Here is a 25,845-nt window from a genome sequence, read left to right as displayed (position 1 = left end):
AATCAAGAAATGAGCTTTACATTCTGTATTCAGATATTGTTTATATAAGTTCTCACTGGCTAAATAAAAATTGAGTTCAGATTCACCGTCCAACAGAGTGTGTTGTATTCTGTTCTCCTCCTGACCCACCAGGTGGTCACCTTCAGAGTTCCCTCATCCTTCCTGCTGCTCCTCCGCCCGAGTGGTCTGTCGCAAGTTATCAAGATCTTCCCCAACAATAAAAGTCCTGGTCCAATTGGTTTGACAAATGAACTCTACAAAACCTTCAAGGAAGAGTTAATACCTTTACTTTCAAAGCTCTCCCTGTAGCACCATAAGCCATATATAAACAGGTCCCACCAGCTTTCTTTAGGAGAATAGAGCAAAAATTACTAACATTTATCTGCAACCAAAACACAAACTTGAGATTGCCAAAACAAACATAAGGGAAAAAAAACACACAGAAATGTAGGCATCATTCTTCCAGACTATATTATAATGCCACTGTAATCAAAACTTCTTGGAACTAGATTAAAAATAGATACACAGACTAATGGAACAGAACTGAAAGCTCAGAAACAACCCCCACACTTATGGGCATCTAATTTAGATAAGGGCACCCAAACTATTAAATGGAGAAATGAAAGCCTCCTCAATAAATGGTGCTGGGAAATTTGGGTTGGAGTGTGCAGAAGTATGAAACTGAACCACTTTATCACACCAAAACCAAAAGTGAACTCCAAATGGATCAAGGAGTTAGATGTTAGACAAGAAACTATAGAGAGCAGGGCACCAATTTAAAAACCCTGTAGTGAAGGGGAGGGTGGCTTCCCGTCACGGTGGGGGGTGGGGGTGGTTGTTGGGGATGGGACACAGCCTTTTGGTGGTGGGAGTGGTGTTTATGTACAATCCTATTAAAGTGTAAACATATAAACCACTATTTAATTAATATGAGAGGCGAAAAACTGATATGTCTAGAACTTCTTAAAACACAGACTGACTCTTTTTAATACATAGGCTGTCTCTGATATGTTGTCTCTCCCAAAAGCCTAGACCAGGGAGAACAGAAGCAACCGACAACACAGCTATATACAAGATGCTGGGTACTATACCCCAAACCCTATCAAAGGGAGAGGACATAAACAGAATATTCACCACAGAAGAGATCCAAAAGGCTGAAAAACACATGAAAAAATGTAAGTCTTTGATTGTCAGAGAAATGTAAATGAAGACAACAATGATATACGACCTCACCCCTGTGAAAATGTAATACATCAGAGAAGGTAGCAGCAACAAATGTTCAAGAGATTGTGGGGACAAAGGAATCCTCCTGGACTGCTGTGGGAATGACACTTTGTCAATCCCCTGTGAAGAGAAGTCTAGAGAACCCTGACAAGTTTAGAAATGACTCTTCCTTATGACCTAGTAATTTCTCTCTTAGGCATATATCCTAAGGACTAAATAAGACCTACCCAAAAATATGCGTGTACACCTATGTTCACAGCATAGCCAAAATCTGGAAACAACCGAGGTGTCCAACAACAGATGAATAACTCACAAAATTGTGTGTGTGTGTGTGTGTGTGTATACAATGGAATACTATTTAGATATTAAAAATAATAAATCCACCTTCTTCAACTCATGTTGGAGCTGGAAGGAAATTCGTTAAGTGAGGTAAATCGGAAAGAGAAACACTAGTATGGGATGATCTGACTCATAAACAGAAGTTGAGAAAGATACAGAAAGGGAAATGCAAAGCAGACTTGGACTGAGTTTGGAGCATAGCACCAAAGTAAAAAGTAATCTGGGGCTGGGGGGTGTTATAATTATAACCTCCACAATATGGGAGTGGGAGTAGGACACAGAACTTTGGTGGCAGGAATAGTGTCAATATATACTCCTATTAACCTACAGTGTTCTACATCACAATTAAATCAATATGAGAGGGGAAAACAGAATGTCTTAAGCTTCTTAATACATAGACTTCCATTCTGAGTTTAAATTTCTTCAGTCTCAGCACTTAAGTCTTCAAATTTGTAAAAAGTGATCAAATTGTAACATTGAGCTTAAATTGATAATGCATTTCAAATAGTTATTTTAAATTACCTATAATCTTAGATTAGGGAAAACAGAAACTGGTCTTGTCCGTATATAAGATATAGTTACTTGTAAATGACATTAAATGACATAAATCATGATGAAGTCTTGTATGTTATAATAAATTCTAACCATGGAATTTTCAAGGTAAACCAAGTTTCCAAATAACTTGGTTATAATAATTACCTGCTGTCTTCTTAACCTCTAAGACAACAAGGAACTTACCTCATTCCCTACAGAACCTGTATTTCTTCCAGTCTTTAAAGCTCTGGGTCTGAAAGAGGTTCTAAAAGACCTTCTATAAACAAAAACATCACCAAATATTTGCCATCTATCAGAGGGGAAAAAAAAACTGTTGAATAATGGCACTTCAATACTTTTAAGTCCTTAATACCAATAAATGTCAATGGCTTAAATTCACCCATTAAAAGGCACAGAATAGAAGGATAGGTCAGAAAACATAACCCAACCATATGCTGTGTGCAAGAATCCCACCTGACCTAACAAGACAAATACGGACTTAAAGTGAAAGAATGGAAAACTATCATACAGGCTAATGAACCACAAAAAAGGGCAGGAATAGCCATTCTCATCTTTGACACAACAGACTTTAAATTAAATAAAATAATAAAAGATAGGCAAGGTTATTACATAATGATCAAAGGATCAATCAATCAAGAAAACTTAATAAATATTAACATCTATGCACCCCATGAGGGTCTATCTAAATACATCAAACACTGAAAGATCTATAAGAATGCATCAACAGGGAGTTGGGCAGTAGCACAGCTGGTTAAGTGCACATGGCGCAAAGCACAAGGACCAGTGTAAGGATCCCAGATTAAGCACCCAGCTCCCTACCTGCAGAGGAGTCGCTTCACAGGTGGTGCAGGTGTCTATCTTTCTATCCCTGTCTTCCCCCCTCTCCATTTCTCTCTATCCTATCCAACAACGACAACATCAACAACAATAATAATAACTACAAGAATAAAACAAGGGCAACTGTAGGAACTGAACAAAAAGAAATTAATGTAAGATGGTAAATAATGAGACAAATGAACCTAGTCTCAGGAAACCCAAGGGTTAAGTAGGCAATTATAAGACAGGCCTGTCCCTGAGGAAGAAAGCAATTCTCAGGAGTTAAAGCTATAAACAAGAGACAAGCCTGGGAGTCTGCAAGGCAAGAGATAAATCCAAGGACAGACTCTGAGAAAACAGTCTGGGAGCCTAGGGTCAGGAAAAGGAAATAACTTCAAGGCCAAAAAAAGACCCCCTCCCCTCCCCTGCACCTGGGGGCTATAGATAACTATTGTTGTAAAACTGTCATGTAACCATACTGTACAGCTGTACTTTGTCACATAGCCATAAATTGTAAAAGGTATATAAACCCTAATAAGACTTGGGTACAGGGTCGATTGCCAGAAGGCTGTTGCACCAGCCCCTTGGTAATTAGGCCCTAGCCGGCTAGAATAAAGCTCTTTGTCTTTACATCACTCTGGTCTCTTGTTGATTTTCTTGGATTACCGAACCTAACACAACAAAAGGGAATAAATAAATAAATAAATATAAAAAAGTAGCCACTTCCTTGATTAAAACTAAAAATTAAAAAAATACATCAATAATAATACAGTAACAGTAGACTTTAACACCTCATTCTCAAATTTAGACAGATCAACTACACAGAAAGATACTGGCAACCAATTAAAATAAATTAATAGAGGGTGGATAACAGAGTATAAATGAGAAAAAAAGAGTTATTTTTGGGAGTGGGGCGGTAGCGCAGGAAGTTAAGAGCATGTGGCGCTAAGCCCAAGGACCTGCTAAGGGATCCCGATTGGAGGCCCCTCGCTCCCCACCTGCAGGGGAGTCACTTCACAGGTGGTGAGGCAGGTCTGCAGGTGTCTCTCTTTCTCTCTCCTCTCTGTCTTCCCCATCTCTCCATTTATCTCTGCCCTATCCAACAACGACAATAACAACAATAACTACAACAATAAAAAAGGGCAACAAAACGGAATAAATATTTTTAAAAAATACTTAAAAATTTTTTTTTTTTATTTTCCCTTTTGTTGCCCTTTTTGTCTTTTTATTGTTGTAGTAGTTATTATTGTTGTTGTTATGAATGTCATCGTTGTGCTTTGTGCTATATGTGCTTAGCCTGATGCACTACTGCATGACTCCCAAAGAGCTACTTTCATCACTGTTCCACCATGTGTGCTGCTTCCTGCCTGCAGGTGGGAACCTAAGGCTTGGACTCAGTTCATTGCTCTACTGGTGCATTACCTCCCAGACCCTGAATTTTTTTTTTTAATATTTATTTTATTTATTCCCTTTTGTTGCCCTTGTTGTTTTATTGTTGTAGTTATTATTGTTGTTGTCATTGTTGGATAGGACAGAGAGAAATGGAGAGAGGAGGGGAAGACAGAGAGGAGGAGAGAAAGATAGACACCTGCAGACCTGCTTCACCGCCTGTGAAGCGACTCCCCTGCAGGTGGGGAGCCAGGGTTCGAACCGGGATCCTTATGCTGGTCCTTGTGCTTTGCGCCACCTGCGCTTAAACCCGCTGCGCTACAGCCCGACTGCCCCTGAAATTTTTTTTAATCTTCATTAATTAATACATTTTACTCATGTACCAATGCATATGTCTACTATATACCATTAATCCACCTAATTAAAACAAAAAAAGATGTAGAGAGGCAGAGACAGCAAAAAAGCACAGATTTCCACAACACTGAGACATCGGTCAGTGTGTTGTGGGCCAGGTCGGGACCAGGGCTGTATTCATGGCAAAGCAAAATCAGTGAGAAATTTTCTACCCCAGAATTTTTTTTTTTTTCTTATAGTTGAGAGGGAAGAGAAAAATTGAGAGATAAGGTGGATCAAGAGGGGGAAATAACTGTATCCTTGCTTTATTACTCATGAATCTTCTCTTCCACAGATTGGGGCCAGGGTTTCGAGTATGAGTCTTCATGCATGCTCATGTGTGTACTCAGTCATACACCAGATGACTGCTCAGCTCTGGCTAGCGGTGGTGTAGAGGATTGAACCTGGGATTTCAGAGTCTCAGATATGAAAGCCTTGTGCATAACAATTATGCTATTTACCCAGTTCTCTAACTGCTGGTCAGCATTCTGCTAAAAAAAAAAAAGCTAATAATAAAAATAAATATTAAAAAATAGAAATAGGGTGGTCCGGGAGGTGGCGCAGTGGATAAAACATCGGACTCTCAAGCATGAGGTCCTGAGCTCAATCCCCAGCAGCACATGTACCAGAGTGATGTCTGGCTCTTTCTCTCTCCTCCTACGTTTCTCATTAGTAAATAAATAAAATCTTTTTTAAAAAAATAGAAATAGGGAGTTGGGTGGTAGCACAGCAGGTTAAGCGCAGGTGGCGCAAAGGACCAGTTCACACCCCGGCTCCCCATCTGCAGTGGAGCTGCTTCACAAGCGGTGAAGCAGGTGTGCAGGTGTCTTTCTCTCCCCCTCTCTACTTCACTCTGTCCTAACAGTGACATCAGTAACAACAACAACCCACTTAGACTTAGATACCCTCCTCACCTACTTCTATTACAGTTCTCTCACTCACTCCAAAGATAACCTTATCAAAGCAAGGACTGCAAAAGCTTAATAAGGGCAAGAGACTGGCATACTTTAATGATGACTCTTTTTTTATCAGGCGATTCTACCAGCCGGAGCCCTAACTGGGGAGTCCTGAGATTCCCAAACACACTTGATGGGCCTAGAACTCAAATAAATCCCTCTCTCCATTGTTACCAGTCATTTTTATCAGGAACAACAAAACAGACCCCTTTGTGGGCCCCCATAGGACCTTGTCCTCAACTTGGATCAACAATGGTAGAGAATGTTCCATCCTCCAAAGGGAGGCTGAACAATATACTCTATGCTACACCTGAGGAGATGGGTCCTGATACTAAGGCAGCATGGAATGTTCCTACTCATGCCCACAGAATATGAGCTCAGATCTAGAGGGATGTAGAGGTCACTTAGGCTCCTAAGCTAACGATGGCCCCCAGATCACATCAAATTTATGTGGTTTACAGTCAACAATATTTATACCTCTTTCCCATATTAGGGAGCTACTCTCTTCCCTGATGCAGCATTCTGGTCCTTTTCCCAGCCTGACATCATGTCCCCAGACAATAATTAGGATCCACCTGCATTTCAGATTTCAGAAGGAAAAAAAAAACAAAAACACTAGTTGTTGGACTATGTGAAAGCTTGGTAGAGCTTAGGGAAAACTCCCCCCATCCTTGGATGGAGGTCTGGAAAAGACACCCCCTTATTAGCCTCACCCACAGAGATGAGCAAAGGGGAAAAAGTCTCCCAGACTCAGTTTCCCCTTATTAGACTCTCAAGCCCACAGAGATCTCACAGTTTCTCCCTGCTAGCAGCAGGCCACATGGCTGCCTGCTTACTGTCTCTATGCAGTAACTAAATAAAAACAATTAAAACAATTTTTGAAGGCTAGATGGAGCTATGGGTCCAAATGGTACGGACATACCTGTTCAGTGCACATGTTACAATGAACAATGACCCAGGCTCAAGCTCCTGGTCTTCACCAACAGGGAGAAATGTTTACAAGTGGTGAAGAAGTATGCAATTAATTGTCTCACTGTCTCTCTTCTCCACTGTCTTATTCATCATTCTTGAGTTCTCTCTATTCTAATAAAGGAGCTTGAATTACATTTGGAAGGTCAACCCAGATTCTTAGTCAGGATAAAATATTCTTTCCTAAAAGTTCATGGCTGTGTGCTTTTCTGAAAATGCTCACACTAAAGGGAACTGATAATGAATATCTCCACCAGTTTTTGAGAATTAAAGAAGGCTTTAGTTTATGTCTACTCAAATCCCAGGTCCCAACAGAGGCAAAGGAATCAGAGCTACACTAAGCCCAGATGGTGGCTGTAGGATGCTGACAGGCATGCTGACTCCCCAAACTGACCACCCTGCCCTGGGTCAGCAAATCCTTTCTTGTTCCACCAATCTGGGTCAAGAACCTGATCTAGATCCCAGGACCCTGAGTATAGGATGGAACTGAACCCAGGAACTCTGCACCCATGCAGAGTTAATTAATAAAAATTCAATTAATATATGGAATGAGGAGAATTATCTGCACAATAAAACATTTTATTACTAACAGTTGAAATCCTCTGGTTTTTACATATAGCACAAAATTGCATTAAAATTTGATCACCTGTTGTGAACAGATGGTGGGACAGGATTCTACATGTCACAGCTCTGCACACAGCATTGAAGAATCACTATACTTTTATGGGCACTTTTAATCTATATTAAAAGAGCGGACATTGCTGATACAATTATCCAGGTGACACTCCCTGACTAAGCTCAGAACAGGAGTAAGAACATAAAGAGCAGGACAAGGTGGTGGCACACCTGGTTGAGTGCACAAGATACCATGTGCAAGGACCAGGGTCTCAGCTCCCAGTCCCATTTGCAGGGGCAAGATTCACAAACAGTGAAACAGTACTATACGCGTTTCTCTCTATCTGTTTCCTTCCCATCTCAATTCTCTCTGTCCTATCAAACAAAATAAATACAACTAAAAAAGAGCAAACGGGGCAGGGGTAGATAGCATAGTAGTTATGCAAAGAGACTCTCATCCCTGAGGCTTCAAAGTCCTAGGTTCAATCCCTTACACCACCATAAGCTAGAGCTGAACAGTTATAAAGTTAAGGGATAGGATAGTTACATTCAGGAGTATTGGTGTAAGTAATTACTCTTGCCACTACCGTTACTAAAAGTTGTTATTTAAAAATCTATTTTAAATCTTATATCCAGAGAACAGAGCAGAGCAGGTGTCAGTGTCTACAGGGCACTGGCATGCAGTCTAGGGCAGTGGAGACCACTGAGCTCCTGGAGCCAGGCTATGAGCAGGCTGCAGAGTGGTCTGCACACATGACCCAGCAAGCAGCACCAAGCTCACATCATAAGGCCCAGGGTCACAAGTGTTGCACCTCAGGAAATAGAGGGAGCAGGAGTAAACCAACTGGCTGCTGGTGAAAGTGCAGGTTTTTAACTGCTAAAGCTTCTAGAGGTGCATTCAGGGAGAGGTTTGTCAGTTCTTGTTTTGTTTGTTTTCCAGGCATACCCTCTAGAAGTTCATACAACAGCATTCCTGTCATTTAGAAAGCTCTGGTTTTGACTGGATATTACTGAAGGATCATGCTGTACCTTGTTGCCAGGGTTGATGGATCTATGTAATCAGAAGAGTAGTTGTGTTTGTGGCAAGGGCTTCATCCAATTAGATTCTGACACAGACATGGACAGCTCCCTGTCCAATCTGGGCTGCTGGTGGCTGATGCTCTAAAGTGAAAGAAGATACTAAAAAGTAAGATACCCTAGTGATGGCTTTTGTTTCTCTGGTTCTCCTCCCCCCTTGCTTTTCTCTCAGTGTTGCCCTAATCTGCTGATTTGGACCTTGGGGAGAAGTCATTGAGGAGTTCAGCACATGGACAACATATTGTGAGTGTGGCTAATCTAGGCCAAGATTGGGAGGGGTTGCTTAAGACCTGTTAGAATATTCTGGGCAGCAGCCTTGTATCAGGGCCTCTCCTGCCAGGTCAGTCCACCATCTCCACCATACACACCTAGTGTAGACTGACTCCTTTTGACCTGTCCTGACTGATCCTCTGTGGAAGTGCTGAACACAGTGGGCACCATTCATTTCCCAAATCTTTTCTCTCCTGTTTATAATGGTAACCCAAAATATTATAAGAAAACCAGATAATTTGGTAAAAATAAACTACAATTCGCTAGTTTACTGAAACTACCTTTTAGTATTGATACATGTAGACGATGAATTATAATGTTGTAGACATGAAAGTGTATGTTTTACAGTGTATGTTTAACACCTCGTTAATTTTACACATCACCATGTGCAAGTATCCAGGTTTACACATCACCATGTGCAAGTATCCAGATTTACACATTACCATGTGCAACAAAGGCAACAAAAAGGGAAAATAAATACATAAATAGAAAAAAAAACATTCTTAAACATTATGTGTTGGGACACAATGGCTAAATAAGTATATGAATACTGGTGTGAGGTTAGAAATCAGTCACAAAAAGTAAAACACAAATATCCTCAAAGCATAGAGACTAGCAATATGCTTCTTAATAGCATCTGGGCCACTGAATAAGTCACAAGATAACTTAAAATTACTTGCAGAACAATGAAAATGAAGAAATGATCTACTTGTAGGGCATGACAATAAAATGTCAAAAGGGCAGAATGAGGAACAATGTCCAACTCTATGGAGCCCACATACTGAGTGCCTCCTACCCACTTTTAGGATCCTCCCAACCCACAAATTCTGCTGCTTTAGTGGAGGTGTGAACTAAACTACCTGCCCCAACTACATGGAGCAGATCAGACTCCTAAGTTTCTCTTTCAACCAAAGCCTGGTCCCAACTCTAATAAGCTGTCTGTGAGCCTGCCTATTTAACAGTTTCACTTTCTTTAATTAAAAAAATATATATTTTATATATTTATTTTCCCTTTTGTTGCCCTTGTTTTTTTATTGTTGTTGTTGATGTCATCATTGTTAGATAGGACAGAGAAAAATGAGTAGAAGAAGGGAAGTGGAGGGGGAGAGACTGACAGACAGACACCTGCAGACCTGCTTCACTGCCTGTGAAGCGACTCCCCTGCAGGTGGAGAGCCAGGGGCTCGAACCCGGATCTTTATGCCAGTCCTTGCGCTTTATGCCACAAGCGCTTAACCTGCTGCGCATGTGAGAGATGCGTTGTCCTGTCTAACAACGACGACATCAATAACAACAACAATAATAACTACTACAACAATAAAAGACAACAAGGGCAACAAAAGGGAAATAAACAAATACAATAAAAAAAAAACAGTTGCTTCCTAACAATTATAGATTAGAGATGACTAAAACAAATGCAGTTATAAAAAAAAAGTAACCAAACTGTCTCTTAAAGTTTGTGAGAACCATGGTAATTGTGTATGATAAGAACCTGCTGGAGAGCATGTTGTCTCATACAAACCATGTGCAGGTGATAAATTATAGTCCTAATGTAATGTACTCTTCTAAAACACTGTCAAATTACTATGACAAATTAAAATAGATTGGCTTACCCAACTCTGAACTGCAAATGAATGATAGCATACATATCAAAACCAAACCAAAACAAAAAGTGTTCTAGAATGACCTTTTGGGGAAAAAATAGGTATTGATACATGGTATTTCTTAAAATCTTACATATAATCCTAAAAGGAAGTCTGTGCTGAGTGATATGTAACATTTCTTCTGGAGGCCAGGGGTAGAATCATATGGTTATGCAAAGAGAATTTCATACCTGAAGCTAAAAACTCCCAGGTTCAATCCCCTATATCACCATAAACCAGAGATGAGCAGAGCTGTGGTTTAAATAATAATAATAATAATTAATAAATAAATAAAACAGGAGATAGATAGCATAATGGCACTGCAATGAGACTCTCATGCTTGAGGGTCCAAAGAAAAAATCTCAGGTTCAATCAGCTACACCACCATAAACCAGAGCTGAGCAGTGCTCTGGTAGTAAATTAATAAATTAATTAAAATAAGCATTACTTCTCAAATTCTAATGAGCACGGAAACCGTTGAGTACATAGGATTAACTTAATCTTACTTATTCAAATTCATTAATTTTAAAAATTGAAAATTGAAGTTTAGCCTAATATTCTAGAATTGTGATTACTGTAGTGTTATCATGAGGTCCATGAATTGGTATCTTATCAATATGCTTCATTCAGATAGCCACCAAGCCCATTTCTGGAAGCACTGTGCTGACAACCTCAGAGGCATTATTGAAAACAATAAACAAATCTCAAATAATCGTTGGACACTTTCCTTTTAATGACACAAACCCCATAATTCCCATTGCAAAAATAATCTGCAGAACCACTGCTTCCACCAGTCATGTAGAAGAGGAAAATAATTAACTTAAAAAATAATTCGGGAGTTGGGAAGTAGCGCAGCAGGTTAAGCGCACCTGGTGTGGCGCAAAGCGCTAGGACCAGTGTAAGAATCCCGGTTCGAGCTCCCCCCCCCCCACCTACAGGGGAGTCGCTTCACAAGCAGTGAAGCAGGTCTGCAGGTGTCTGTCTTTCTCTCCCCTTCTCTGTCTTCCCATCTCTCTCTGTCCTATCCAACAATGACGACATCAATAACAACAATAACAACTACAACAATAAAACAAGGGCAACAAAAGGGAATAAATAATTTTTTTAAAAAAGAAAAATGCAAAAGATAATAATAATAATTTGGGTGGTCCAGGAGGTGGTCCAGTGGATAAATCATTGGACTTTCAAGCATGAGGTCCGGAGTTCAATCCCTTTCAGTACATGTACCAGAGTAATGTCTGGTTCTTTCTCTCTCTCCTATCTTTCTCATGGATAAATAAATAAATTCTTAAAAAAAAATAAATAAATAACTCGGGGACAGGTGGTGGCACACCTGATTGAGCACACACATTACACTGTCAAAGTGCTCGGGTTTGAGCCCATGATCCCCACCTACAGGGGGAAAACTTTGTGAGTGGTGAAGCAAGTGTCTCTCTGTCTTTCTCCCCTCTTCATTTCTGGCTGTCTCTATCCAATAAATAAATAAATTTTTAAAAATAAATAAATAACTTCTGGATCAGGGCAAAGAATAGCTACCAAACATGGAAAAAGTATATAAATATCATTAACTGTAAACCCCATGGGTCCCTTGTAATATACCTAGAATTCCTATACCTAGAGTTCCTGGCATTTTCCAAAATAGAGACCCCAAATCTCATCTGCTCTAGTCTTACCTTCAGGTTCCTGGTTATTAAACAATTTGTTCTGCTTTATATCTTACTGATTCTCAGCCACCAAGTTCCAGTTGCTACGATGATGCCAACCTGACTTCCCTGGGGAGATACCCTGGAACCCCACCTCTCCAAAGCTCTGTCCCACTACGAAAAGCTACAAACAGGCTAGGAGTATGGATTGAGCAGCCAATGCCCATGTCCAGTGGAGAAGCAATTACAAAAGCTAGAATTTCCACCTTCTGTTCCCCACAATGATCCTGGGTCCATACTCCCAGAGGGATAAAGAATAAGAAAGCTACCAGTGGAAGGGATCGGATATGGAACTCTGGTGATGGGAACTGTGTAGAATTGTACCCCTCTTAACCTATGGGCTTGTCAATCATTATTAAATCATTCAATCAATCAAATAACAAATTCTGATTCCTAGCTGTGAACAAGTGGTGGGCAGAATGCCACATCACCACATTTTGGCACACTACATTGGAGCCACTATAAATTAATGAACAATTTTCATCCATCTTTTTATGTCCTTCCGTTGAAGATGTGGAACTATTTTTGTTTCTCCAACAAGTATACTGGAAAACAGTCCAATCCTGGGACATTTATCCTGCAGGATTTGCTGCTAAGGCTAGAATAAAGAGATAAAAACAAAATGCAATAGCATTAGAGGTGCTTAACAGTCCCTAGAAACTTAAAACTTATCACTAAAGAAAATAAAAATGGGAAAGAATCCCTTAGTATATTAGCCAGGCAAAGGTGCACCTGGTTATGTGCACAGTATATAAGGATCTGGGTTCAAGTCCCTAGTCCTAACCTGCAGTAGGAAAGCTTCACAAGTGATGAAGCAGGGCTGCAAGTGTCTGTCTCTCCCTCTATCTCCCCTCCTCTTAATTTCTCCTTCTCTCTATCCAATGACAAGAACAAATAAAAATATTAAAAAATGGGCAGAGGGTAGATAGCATAATAGTAATGCAAACAGACTCTCCTGCCTGAGGCTCCAAAGTTCCAGGTTCAATCACCCACACCACCATAAGCCAGAGCTGAACAGTGCTCTGGTTAAAAAATAAAATTTAAAAATGACAGTAAACCAATATAACATTCAGATTAACACTTTAGGAGGATTCCGGAAGATGGCGGACACTTTAAAAAAAAAAGAATTTCGGTGGTCCATGAGGTGGCGCAGTGGATAAAGTGTTGGACTCTCAAGCATGAGGTCCTGATTTCAATCCCCGGCAGCACATGTACTGGAGTGATGTCTGGTTCTTTCTCTCTCTCTTCCTATCCCTCTCATTAATAAATAAATTAAAATATATTAAATAAAAAAGAATTTCTTAGTATCTGTTGGAAGTACTATATAGGAATTAATGGCAACTGCTTGTACCAGGCTCCTTTTAGTGACATATAATCCTAAACCTATTTTCCTCTTCCTCTTGATGTCTGTAAAAGCCCTAGGAAATTTAAAACCATCCTCTGGGGTTTGTAAAAAGCCATGGCAGCCTGACCTTTATGATATCTGCCCATCCCTTAGTCCTTGTATCGTGTATGTATAACTGTTAAATCATTTATCTGGTCAAATTTACTTCTATCTATAAAAGGGAAATCAGGGCCCAGAATCTTTTGGCATTAGCCAATTTTGGATCTAGTAATCCCAAGGTTTCCTGACTTTGTTTACCAATTCTCAGTTTTACATATTTATTGAAACTCTGGGCCCCAATGAGAAGAGAGCAATCTGTACTCTTTTTTTTTAATTTTTTTTTTAATATTTATTTTATTTATTCCCTTTTGTTGCCCTTGTTTTATTGTTGTAGTTATTGTTGTTGTTGTTGGATAGGACAGAGAGAAATGGAGAGAGGAGGGTAAGACAGAGAGGAGGAGAGAAAGATAGACACCTGCAGACCTGCTTCACCGCCTGTGAAGCGACTCCCCCTGCAGGTGGGGAGCCGGGTTTCGAACAGGGATCCTTATGCCGGTCCTTGTGCTTTGCGCCACCTGCTTAACCCGCTGCGCTACAGCCCGACTCCCCAATCTGTGCTCTTAATGGGAGCAGCTGGAGACTGCAGGGTGCTGACAGGCATGCTGAATTATCCACCTGATTATCTTGCCTGAGATCATCAAGTTACTTCCTTGTTCCCTCAGCCTGGGTCAAGAATATGAGTTTAAATCCTGAGACGCTCAATCAAGGATGGGAGCATATTAGGGTGCTACTTAGAGAAAAATTTCTCTAGAAGGACATTAGCAACCTCCCTCCTCCTCCCCCCAAGCTCTAGGTAGCCCGCAAGAAAGGCCAGCTATTCTGCAACTCTCTTTCCATCTGAATGCTAATACCACGAAATGAAGTTGAGGGTGGAGAAGACAGTATAATGATTAAGCAAAGGACTCTAAAGTCTGAGGCTCCAAAGTCCCAGTTTCAATACTCTTTATCACCATCAACCAGGGCTGAGCAGTGCTCTGGTTAAAGAAACAACAAATGGGGGATCAGGCAGTAGCACAGCTGGTTAAGTGCACTAGCGCATAGCACAAGGACCCGGGTAAGAACCCTGGTTTGAGCCCCCGGCTCCCCACCTGCAGGGGAATCGCTTCACAAGCAGTGAAGCAGGTCTGCAGGTGTCTTTCTCTTCCCCCTCTGTCTTTCCCTTCTCTCTCTATTTCTCTCTGTCCTATCCAACAACAACAACATCAATAATAACAACAAAAATAACTACAACAATAAAATAAGGGCAACAAAAGGGAAAATAAATAAAATATTTATGGGAGTCGAGCGGTAGCGTAGCAAGTTAAGCTCGGGCTGCAGAAAGCGCAAGGACCAGCGTAAGGATCCCGGTTCGAGCCCCCAGCTCTCCACCTGCAGGGGGAGTCGCTTCACAAGCGGTGAAGCAGGTCTGCAGGTGTCTATCTTTCTCTCCTCCTCTCTGTCTTTCCCTCTTCTCTCCATTTCCCTCTGTCCTATCCAACAACGACAACATCAATAACAATAATAATAACTACAACAATAAAACAAGGGCAACAAAAGGGAATAAATATTTTTTAAAAAATTAAAAATAAATAAATGTTTAAAAGAAGACACATGGATTAAAAAAATAAAAACACAAATGAATGCATACACCAGAGACAATGGCTGAAGTTAATCCCACTGGAATCCCAATTTAACATTCCCTGAATGCACTACAAAAGCTAGAAGACTGGAGTCGGGCAGTAATGCAGTGGGTTAACCGCACGTGGCGCAAAGCACAAGACCAGCGGAAGGATCCAGGTTCGAGCCCCCGGCTCCCCACCTGCAGGGGAGTCACTTTGCAGGTGGTGAGGTAAGTCTTCCGGTGTCTACCTCTCTCCCCATCCCTGCCTTCCCCTCCTCTCTCCACTTCTCTCTGTCCTATGCAACAATGACATTATTAACAACAATAATTACTACAACAATAAAAAAGAAAAAACAAGGGCAACAAAAGGGAAAAATAAATAAATATTTTTTAAAAAAGTTAGAAGACCAAGCAATTAAACACAACCACCCTACTCTCTTGGGGGGGAGGGAGTATGTGTCTAAATGATGTATTTTCCTCTTTTCTCTGTCTCTGATTTGTCTCAGTAAGGGCTTGACTCCCTGAAACATGGCTTTCTTGTGATTCCTCATGTTGATATAAGTCTAGAACCATACCAGTGTATGTTTTTATTTATTTATGTTTGTTTTATTTATTTCCTTTTGTTGCCCTTGTTTTTTATTGTTGTAGTTGTATAGGTCAGAGAGAAATGGAGAGAGGAGGGGAAGACAGACAGGGGGAGAGAAAGACAGACACCTGCAGACCTGCTTCACCGCCTGTGAAGCGACTCCCCTGCAGATGGGGAGCCGGGGTTCGAACCCGGATCCTTATGCCGGTCCTTGTGCTTTGCGCCACCTGCGCTTAACCCGCTGCGCTAACTCCTCAGTGAATGTTTTTAAATGATCTTTCTTTCTTTCTTTATTATGTAGAGACAGCCAGCAATTGAGAGGTCAGGGGATGATACAGAGGGAGAGAGGCAAAGAAACAACTGCAGCCCTGCTGCACCACTTGCAAAGCTTTCCCCCTCCAGGTGGGGAGCAGGGGCTCAAACTCAGGTCCTTGCACAGTGACATGTGCGCTCAGCTAGGTGCACCAACAGCCCCCCCCCACCCCGACCTCTCTTTCTCTTGCTCCAGCACTACAACCTGAATGAGGAGCTCCACACCTGCAGTCAGGCAGAGAAAACTTTTTGGAACTTGGTGATTCTCACTGACTGCCCATGGAACTCACTTTATTCAGAAGAACCCTTGTGATGGCTCAGGACAGGTCAAGGGGGCTCCAGCCCAGGTGCAAAGTAGAGATGGTGGAGTGACTGGGGAGGGGAGGTCCTGGCCACGTGGCTGCTTCCCACAGCTGTCTAGCAGGTCTGAAGCACAACTCTAGCGATCTTGGACCAAAGGGTCCACACTCACCATTGGCTGTCCAAGCTCCGGGATCACCGAAGATTCTTCTTCAAAGTCCAAATCACAGGAAGGTGAGAGCTACACCAAGAAATAAGTGATAACCTCAGGAGCAGAAACACTAGTGTATTTTAAGGTCTGGACTGCCTTCTTTCACCATCAGCAGCCCAGATGGGACAGAAAGCTGCACACTTCAGTATCTTAAAACATAATTGGATGAAGTACTTGCCATATACACAACTCCTCTCCTGATTGGGTAATAATCAGATCCATCAAAAACACGCCCCAAATGACTATCCAATCAAAATGAGAATATTTTGAATGACAGGAGAACTGTCCAATTGGCTTCCAGAGACTATGTGCCGGCGAAACGGTTGAAGAACTTTTGAACTAGAATGCCACCAGAAAAGTGCCAGCGGTAAAGATATTCCCAATATCTCCGTCATGCCAGCTAAATCCAGCTTACTTAGTTTCATGGCCACCGCTGTCCCACCCCACCCCCACGCGCTAGGATATTTGAGCTACAGTCCTGAAACCTCAGACCCTGCTAGTGTGCGGGCTGTGCTCCATTGCCTGCCTGCAGCTTTGTCCCTTGATGCGCAGTGCCCTCCACATCCCTGAGGCAGGGGACAAGGACACGCATGCCAATATCCTCTGGACACTGAGCACTGGCCCCAGTCTGCTATCTGTGGGTAAGTTCACAGATGAATATGGATGGATAACAATAGAAAATGGAACAGTGGGTATCTGAAATTTAACACCGGTTTTGAGAGATGTCTGCAAGAAATTGGGACTAAGTTGAAAAAACTAGATGAGTTTAGCATGGAAATTGTAATCGTTGCTAGTAAATTGTATTCTTCTCTGTCATGTCTGAGACCTTGAAGTCTCAGGTTCAATCCCCCACAAGACTATAAACCAGTTAGTCAGTGATCTAGTAAAAATAAATTAATAAATTACTGATTATTAAAAAATTAAAAAAGATTAAAAAGCACTGACACTCTATAGGAATAATTAAATTTATGTCTATTGAGGTGGTGTTTCCCAATAAGTGAAGCCTCAATGAGAAGAAAATAAATACAATAATAGGGGAAAGCATATATTTAATAATATTTAATAATAATAATAATGACAATTGGTAAAACTACATTTTCTATATTTCCATGTTCAGAGCGGGTAAAAGTCCCCAGAATTCAACAGATATGACACATAATATAAATATTGTTTGTACTATCTTCAAGGAAGAATTCCCATATTCATGAGTTGGTTCAGCTGGATATTAACTAAAAAGTGAGGTAAACAGGTGGTGAGATAACACTATGCTATGCAAAGAGATTCTCATGCCTGGGGCTCAAGAGCCCTAGGTTCAGTCCTCCTCACCAATCATCAGCCAGAGGTGACAGAGCTCTTGTAGTAAATAAAGAAAATAAATACATGGGAGTCAGGCGGTAGCGCAGTGGGTTAAGCGCATGGATTGACATAAGGATCCTGTTTCAAGCCCCCGGCTCCCCACCTGCAGGGGAGTTGTTTCACTAGTGAAGCAGGTCTGCAGGTGTGTATCTTTCTCTCCCCCCTCTGTCTTTCCCTCCCCTCTCCATTTTCCTCTGTCCTATCCAACAACAACGATATCAATAATAACCACAACAATAAAATAACAAGGGCAACAAAAGGAAATAAATAAATAATACTAACACTATTTATACTCATAGTTACAGGTTCATTCATATTGATTTTCATATCTATATTACATAGTCCTATTTGTATTATATTCATATTTTATATTTATGTTTACTGATTAGAGGCAGAGAAATGTCAAGAGGGAATGATAGGGGAGCAGAGAGGAAATGGAGATACCTATAACATTGTGATATTTATAATTATATTTACATTTTCAGGGCTGTCACCATGGTTAAGATCCAGCAGCCATGGCTGCTTCCAGTCTCAGTCTCAGTCTCCTCTGCAGCAGCTTTTTCCCACCAAGTTCCTGCCCAGCTGTGGCAGCTGCTGGGGCTTCCTTTGCCTCTGGCACTGCTGCTGCTGCTGCTGCTGCTGCTGCTGCTGCTGCTGCTGCTGCTGCTGCTACTGCCAACTGAACCCAGGTGGGCAGCCTCACCTCTTTGGACTCTTGACATGGCCACTCTCTTGCCCAAGTGGTCATCTTGAATGACAGTGTGTCTGTTGCTTAGCAACTCCAGCTCTCTCTGTGATGTGTATCAGGGATTGTGAACATATGCACTTGCCAGGCAGCTCAACTGCCAGCCACTGACCAGCTAGCTGGGGGACAGTGCTCTGCAGGGCAGACACAGGGCAGTGGCAGGATAGGCAGCCAGCAGGTAAGGTTTCCTTGGGGGGTGAGCTGTATTTTATCTGTTGCCCACTACTCAGGGTACCCTGGGATACCTGGCAGTCTCTAGACCCACAGCTTCAGACCCCTCCTCCCCCAGCTTGTATGGTCAGGCAGAGACCTGGGGACTCTGGCAACTCCAAGGACTGGGATCTCTCCAGGATCTGCTGGAGTGTTCCCAGGCCTATCGCTTGATTGATTAATTTTTATAACACATGCTACTAAAGCTTTCTATTCTGACAGAATTCTTTTAAATGCTGGTCTTGAGACATCATTTGCCTATACTCTTTCCATTTCTTCCCTCTTCTGTTGTGTTGTTGGTGATTCTGTGCTGTTTGACGATGTACTCATTCATAATTAACAGGGACCTGTATATTTATGTTCTTTTATTTAAGATTTTATTTATTAATGAGAAAGCTAGGATGAGAGAAAAAGGACCAGACATCACTCTGATACATGGGCTCCCAGGGATTGAATTCAGGACCTCATGCATTTTCCTACTCACATTCACATCCATACCCATATCATCCATCTTTATATCAATATTCTTAATCTAAGTTAATGTATTAGAGGAGAAGAAATAGTGAGACAGAAAGGTGAGATAGATCAGCAGAAAGGAAACTGAGACATGTAGAACATGGTTTTATTCCTATTTATATTAACATTTACATTAATACTCATATCATTTTCATGTCCTATTTTTGTCTTGGTTAGAGGTAAGGAAACACTGCAGTTAAGGTGAGATAGAGGAGAGAGGAAACTTGTTTACATTGTTATATTTATGGGGATGTTCACATATATTCATTGTTATGTTTACAGTTACATTTATATCCATATGCATGTCCATATTTGTAATAATATCCATAATTATATTCATACTCAAATTTGTTAGAAGCAGTAGTTTTAAGGAATGTTAGAAGTAGTTTTAAAAGTTCTCTTTCATGCAGTTATTTGTTAAGTGCTTTTAGTATAAGTTGTTTGTGGTATGAGATGGAAAATTCCTTGCCCTTTCCCCTTTGAAGAACAGGACTTAATCAGTAAGCCACCGGTTGTTTACCAAGAATCAGTAAGCCACCGGTTGTTTACCAAGACCCTGCAAACAGGCAAAGCTTATCAGGACCTTTGCACTAGGAAATTATTTTCTAGGAAGGGGAAGCAGATGGTGGAAGGATGTGGTGCCCCTACCTGGCCAGATTCTATTGGTTGTGTGACTTTGCAATGTTTGAAACTAGCCTGCGCTTTGCTTTGAATGGGTCATGCTTTTGTTAAGTTTGAAATGATTGGGTTTTTGTGTTCTCTGTAGCCTTTTATTGGATGTAGGTTGATAAGGTGATGTGTTCCCCCTCCCTGAATGTATTCAGAAATCCTATAAATTGTATGGTTTGAGCCCTGTTCGGGGTCGAGCTTGGTGGACTGCTGCCAGTCACCATCTCGGCCCGGATTCGAATTTGTGAATAAACATCTTTGCTTCCTTGCAGTGGATGGTGGTTAATTCTCGCTCTGTAACAAAATTCATATGTTCTTGTTCATGTATTTGGTAGACATACAGAAACACTGAGAGAGAAATGTGAACTAGGAGGAGAGGGAATTGAGAGACCAATAACAATGTACTATTTTTATTCATATTTGCATTAATATTTCTATGTATATTGACGTTCATACTCTATGGATAGAATACTCACGCATATATATTGGATAGAGGCAGAATAACATCCACAGGGAAAGGCAGAGAGCAGAGAAAAAATTTCAAGTATCTATAATGCTGTTTTTATATTTAAATTTACAAGTACATTTATGTTCATATTCACAGCCATATCATATTTATGATTATGTACTGGGTAGAGACAGAGACACATCTAAAAAGAAAGATGAGCAAAGACGAAATTAAGATACATATAACACTGCAATATTACTATTTGTGTTTCTATTCATAATCATTTTTATTAGGGGGTTAATGATTCTGTCTACAGTAAAATACAGTAGTTACTAAATGTGTAAATTTTCTCAGTTTTGCACATTAATACTCCATCCCGCACCTGAGTCCTCCTCCAACATGTTCCAACATGTTCTGCGCGGGCTGCAGAGGGGCGACCCCTGAAGGACACAGAGTGAAGGGAGAGGCCGCCGAGCCAATGAGCCACATGGGGGGGGGGGAGTCCCGGGTGCGGGGCCCCGAGCCGCCCGGCGACTCTCTCCTGCTCCTCCTAGTCGCCGCAGGGCCGCGAGTGAGCCAAGTCTGACTTCTGGGCAGAAGTCCCGCGGTTCAAAACACCCCTAACACTCTCCAGGTTGCCTGAGCCTGTCAGGAGACAGTGACCGCGCATGCACGGGGGTCAAGCGGTCCAATGTCACCCAGAGAGCCTGAGAGGGAAGGAGCTGGTCTTAGGAGCAAGGGAGGGGCAGCCATTGTGCCACACAGAAAGGGTCAACGGTCAGGGTCAGGTGGCTGTCAGGTGATAGAGCATATGTGCTACGGAGACTGACAAGCCTCTGGTTCCCATTTGCAGGGCAGATCAGTGAAACAGCTGCAGGTGTCTCTCCTCTCTCCTTTTATCTCTAGCTCGCCTTTCTGCCCTCCTACCCTCCCCACTAGAAAGGGGGGAAAGGTAGCAATAGTGAATGCTGTGAACTGTAGACTCCTCCTGTTGTAGGCACTGAGCTTCAGAGTTAACTCTGCTGCAAAAACAGGGAAAAGAAAGGCAGCCTAAGCTCCAAGCATCCACAGTACCAAGATCAGCTCTTTCTGAGCTTGGATGGTGAGGCAGGCCCCAGCACCTGCTCTTTGTGGGTGATTCTCTTCCACCTCCAACTAGTATCTCGTTCTCATTCTGAGCACCCCAGATCACATCCTTAGTCCCATTCCTTTACTTATTTCTTATTATCATTTGTTTATAGCAGAGCACTGCTCAGTTCTGGCTTATAGTGGTCCTAAGGCTTGAACCTGGGACCTCAGAGCCTCAAGGATACATGTTGTATACATAATCATTATGCAACATCATCAGCTATTTTTTGTTTGTTTGTTTGTTTTTACATTTTGGGGTGGGTGGGGAAAATGATTTCCAGAAAAACTCCATATACATAAGTACAACTTCTTATATCTCTATGATATGTTTCTGGTCAGCAAACATACTCCCCCACCCAAGTCTTTCTTCACGATCTTGCACCCAATACCATCTCCCTCGTCCTGTCTCCCCTTTTCAAGAGTCTTTTTCTTAACTGTAATGCACCATACCCAGTCCCAATTTCACCTGGTGTTTTCCCTTTCCTCTCTTGTTTGGTTTCCACCCAGAGTGAGATCCTACAGGATATGTTCTCCTTCTAGTTTATCTCATATAACATGATTGTTTCAAGTGTCATCCAAGACGAGGCAAAGAAGATGATTCCATCATTTTACACTGCAGAGGAATGCATATATTATTGTATTATATGCATGCCACAACATTTGTTTCTCAATATAAATTGTATTAGTGATTTAATAATGATTAACGGGATAACAAGAGTACAATTCCACACAGTCCTCACTACCAGAGTTTCATGTTGCATTCTCATCCAATGGGAACTTCCCTATTCTGTATACCTCTCTAGGAATGTGGACCAAATTCATTTTTTAAATTATATATATATTTTTTTATTACCAGAACACTTATCACTCTGGTTCATGGTGGTGCAGGGGATGGACTAAATTCTTTATAGGGTGCAGAAGATGATAGTTCTGTCTTCTGTAACTGCTTTTCCACTGACCATGGACATTGGGAAGTCAATCCATACTCCAAGCCTGTTAATATCATTCTCTACTGGAGTAGGGCTGTAGCAAGATGAGACTCTGGGACACATCGGTGAAGTCGTTTGCCTTGGGTTGTCAAATGGCATCATAGTAGCATCAGCAACTTTGTGACTGAAAGAAAGTGAGATTTAAAGCAAACTGTTCAATAAAGAGGAATCCAAAGGTAGGAATAGAGTAAATAAAACTAGGGGGTCTTTGTGCAAGAAGAAGTTAGAAAGTCTATTTTAGCTATGTTCCTAGGGGCCTATGACTTTAGTAATTTTGTCTGGCCCTAATAGCTAACATGCAGGTGTACTAAAGGATTTTCTGGGAAGATGGTTCAGAATTGATAATATGACTAGAAAGCTGGCTTAGGGCACAGTGCATCTCACATATATGAACCCCATCAATCTGACCTATAGCTCATGTCTATTCATATTTAGCACAGGAGCCTGTGTTACCTCTGCATCCTTGTCAATCTGAGCTCACAGTCCATGATCACAGCTAGGAATATTCTAGGCTGCGTTCATTTCAGGACCCATCTTCTCAAATGACAGAGCAAGATGACCCAATGCTTGTACTGACGTGGTGGGCCTCACAGCAGAAGCCTTTTTACTGGTCCCTTGTGTTAACTCTAGTGGCTAACAGCAGAAAAGTACCAGGAGACCATTTTAATCACAAATGATCTACTTTACTATACAGAAGGCATTGTTTAAGTAGAAGGGAACAAAGGACATTTTTCACATGAGGCAATAGTGGTGGACTTTGAAGGTCAGAACCTTCATGGCAAAAGTTCTAAGGAGTGAAGAGAATTGATAATGGTAAAGGGGAGTTCCGGAGTGATTAGTGGCAAGAGATAAGCAGACAGAAAAGAGCCTTGAAGGCAGAGAGATAAGATAGAGGAGTTAGACCAAAGTGAAGGAGGTGAAGGGAATAGAAAGAAAGTCCTTTTAGTCAAGGCAGAATGGAGTTATGTGTGATCAGGTGAACTATAGTGAACTTTAAGCAGGAAAACTGTGGGACTGTGTGAAAGCTTGGTAGAGCTTAGGAGAGCTCTCCCATCCTTGGATGGAGGTCTGGAAAGACACCCCACTTGTTAGTTTCTCTCCTTACAGAGGATGGTCAAGAGGGAAAGTCTCCCAGACTCAAGTTTCTCCTTGTTAGTCTCTCAAGCTCACAGAAAGCCTACAAGCCTCTCAAACTTAGTTCCCCCTGCTAGCAGGCCAAATGGTTGCCTGCTTTAGGATTCAAAGTTCACACATCCACTTCACCTTTTGATCATAAAGGAGAACACACTCTATCATACACCTCCACCTATACCAGGCAATGAGACCCCAAAATTCTATTTCCTTGTGCCCTTTGATATAAAAACAAAGCTTGATGTGATTCACATCAAGCTTTGTTTTTCTTCTTCTCTACCTCACCTTACTGGTTTAACCCCTATGCTTCTCTCAAATACCTTTGGATAATTAACTTGCCTGCATCATGGAAACTAATTGTCTTGACCTTTATGTATCTCATCAATTCTTGTCATACCAGCTCCCTACCATAGGAGCAAGCTGACCTTTAAGAAACCTGTAATTTCTAACATATGTGAAAAACGTTCTTTGTTTAACTCAGTATAAAGACCTGTATTCTTCTCCAAATAAATGAATGTTCTCCAAATAAATGAATGTTCATACCAGAATATTACCCAATGCCTCTTTCTGAGTCATGGAACCTCTAGAGCTGGTGAAGGAGGGTCGGAGGCTTACCCCCTGGTTGGAGCCACTCCATGTGAGCCCCAGCAAAAAACCATTTGGTTTATAACAAGGGGAATGAGTTAAGTATTAGGAGGGTGTAGGTTCTTCTGATGCTTGGCAGACTGACAAGGGGAAATTGAGTCAGGAAAGCTTTTCCTCCATGCTCAATCCCTGAAAGGGAGAGACTGACAGATGGACCTCCATCTTTATGATGGGAGTTCCCCTCTGCTCTTACTATGCTTTCACAATTAACCCTACAACCCAGTATAAAACTTATTTCTAGATATTCTGTCATCCTTGGCTACAGTCACCTTGCTCTGCTTTTGAGGACGTGACTTCATTATGAGGCAGGCAGAGGGATCACAGGGCTTTCCACAGTCTCTGGTTATCCTAAGACACTATACACACACACACACACACACACACACATGCTGACTAGAAGAAGAGTCTTAGTCCCCCTCCATCATTCAGCAGGGGCAGGCCTGGGTCTGCAACCAGCAAACACATTTTTGTGAGGCTGACCACACTCAGCACCTGCTGAGCCCTGGCTGTGTGTTCCAGGCACGATCAGGTGCTGACCCTGTGCCTTTGGGGGAACTTGGGCTTCCATCCTCCCCTCCCCACTCTCACTTCTTGGGATCCCAGTCCAACCTGGATACCCAAGAGCTCTTCCTACCTCTACACTGCCCCTCTGCGAGCCCACAGGGGCTCAGGGCTTCAGTGAATTCTCAACTTCAGGGAAGTCGGTGTCTGAGCTGACCCTCAAGGTGTGACCCTGCACTCCCTTGGGAGACATGTAGGTAGTCTTGCTTCCCCTCAGGGCTGCAGAGATGTCCTCCCTTTTAGTAGGAACTCCCTTGGGGTTTTACATTATTTATCTTATTTTATTAGGAACAGGCTGAGTGTCAGTGCTATCCACCGACTGATTCTCCCTGTTCACACATGAATACGGAGGGTCTTACCCCCCTCTCAGATGCATTGCTCCGTGTGTGTGTGTGTGTGTGTGTGTGTGTGTGTGCGCGCGCGCGCGCATATGTGTAGTGGGAGGGTCTCAGAGGAGCTGGGCACTCCCATCCAGCTGCATCCTGAAGCAGCAGGTCGGTAGTGCTGTATGATCGGGTGTGACAGATGCAGTGGCCTTGGAAATTCAGGTACTTTTACGACTGTTCAATAAAGCACATACTGAAAAAATATATATATATATACACTTTCCAGCCACTTTGTTGGATACCTTCCAAGTTGCTTCCAGGTTTTGAATATAACAAATGGTGCTGCCTATGCACAGGGTGGACTTAGGGCAGAAGCCAGTTGCCCCATGTTCCTGGACTTCCTGACAGACCTGGTGATCCCTAGATTGCTATGCCTGGCATGACCTGCTGGACATCTTCCCCATCCTGTCTCTCAGCACCATTGTGCCCAAAGGAAGCTGCAGAAAAACAGGCAGCTGTGCACACTGGCTGATATGTTGCAGCAGCTGCCAAGCTTGGGAAGAAAGAGGCAGCAGCAGCAGGAGCAGCCCCTGTGTGAGTAGCACCTGCAGGTCCACATCCTGTTCTACGAGAAGGACCTGGAGGTGGTATGTGCCCAGTACAGGGGTGTGTGTGGGGGAGAGTCCTCTGAGTATTGGGATCATCCCCTCAGCCACACTA

General features: G+C 42.1%; 2 protein-coding genes, 1 long non-coding RNA gene and 1 pseudogene across 4 annotated transcripts in view; 3 read left to right on the top strand and 1 right to left on the bottom strand.

Annotated features, from left to right (window-relative positions):
* Window positions 1-16,492, bottom strand: part of LOC107523314 (zinc finger protein 14-like) — a 91,629-nt gene extending 75,137 nt beyond the window's left edge. For both annotated transcript variants that reach the window (XM_060181672.1, XM_060181671.1), the window contains exon 1: window positions 16,363-16,492. The gene's annotated coding sequence lies outside the window, so the exon portion shown is untranslated. The remainder of the gene's footprint in view (window positions 1-16,362) is intronic.
* LOC132535542 (uncharacterized) overlaps window positions 1-16,675 on the top strand; it is a 61,906-nt gene extending 45,231 nt beyond the window's left edge. Inside the window, exon 2 of the long non-coding RNA XR_009547321.1 lies at window positions 16,087-16,675. This is a non-coding gene — a long non-coding RNA (uncharacterized LOC132535542). The remainder of the gene's footprint in view (window positions 1-16,086) is intronic.
* The window catches only part of LOC107523312 (zinc finger protein 14-like), a 517,712-nt gene that overhangs the window by 215,162 nt on the left and 276,705 nt on the right, over window positions 1-25,845 (top strand). The gene's annotated exons all lie outside the window — the stretch shown is intronic.
* The window catches only part of LOC132535619 (zinc finger protein 345-like), a 145,440-nt pseudogene that overhangs the window by 99,935 nt on the left and 19,660 nt on the right, over window positions 1-25,845 (top strand).

The sequence above is a fragment of the Erinaceus europaeus genome, chromosome 23 (genome assembly GCF_950295315.1).
Source record: "Erinaceus europaeus chromosome 23, mEriEur2.1, whole genome shotgun sequence".
Classification (NCBI taxonomy): Eukaryota; Metazoa; Chordata; class Mammalia; order Eulipotyphla; family Erinaceidae; genus Erinaceus; species Erinaceus europaeus.
Note: the sequence above shows the minus strand (reverse complement) of the source record. Positions and strands in the feature narration are given on the sequence as shown.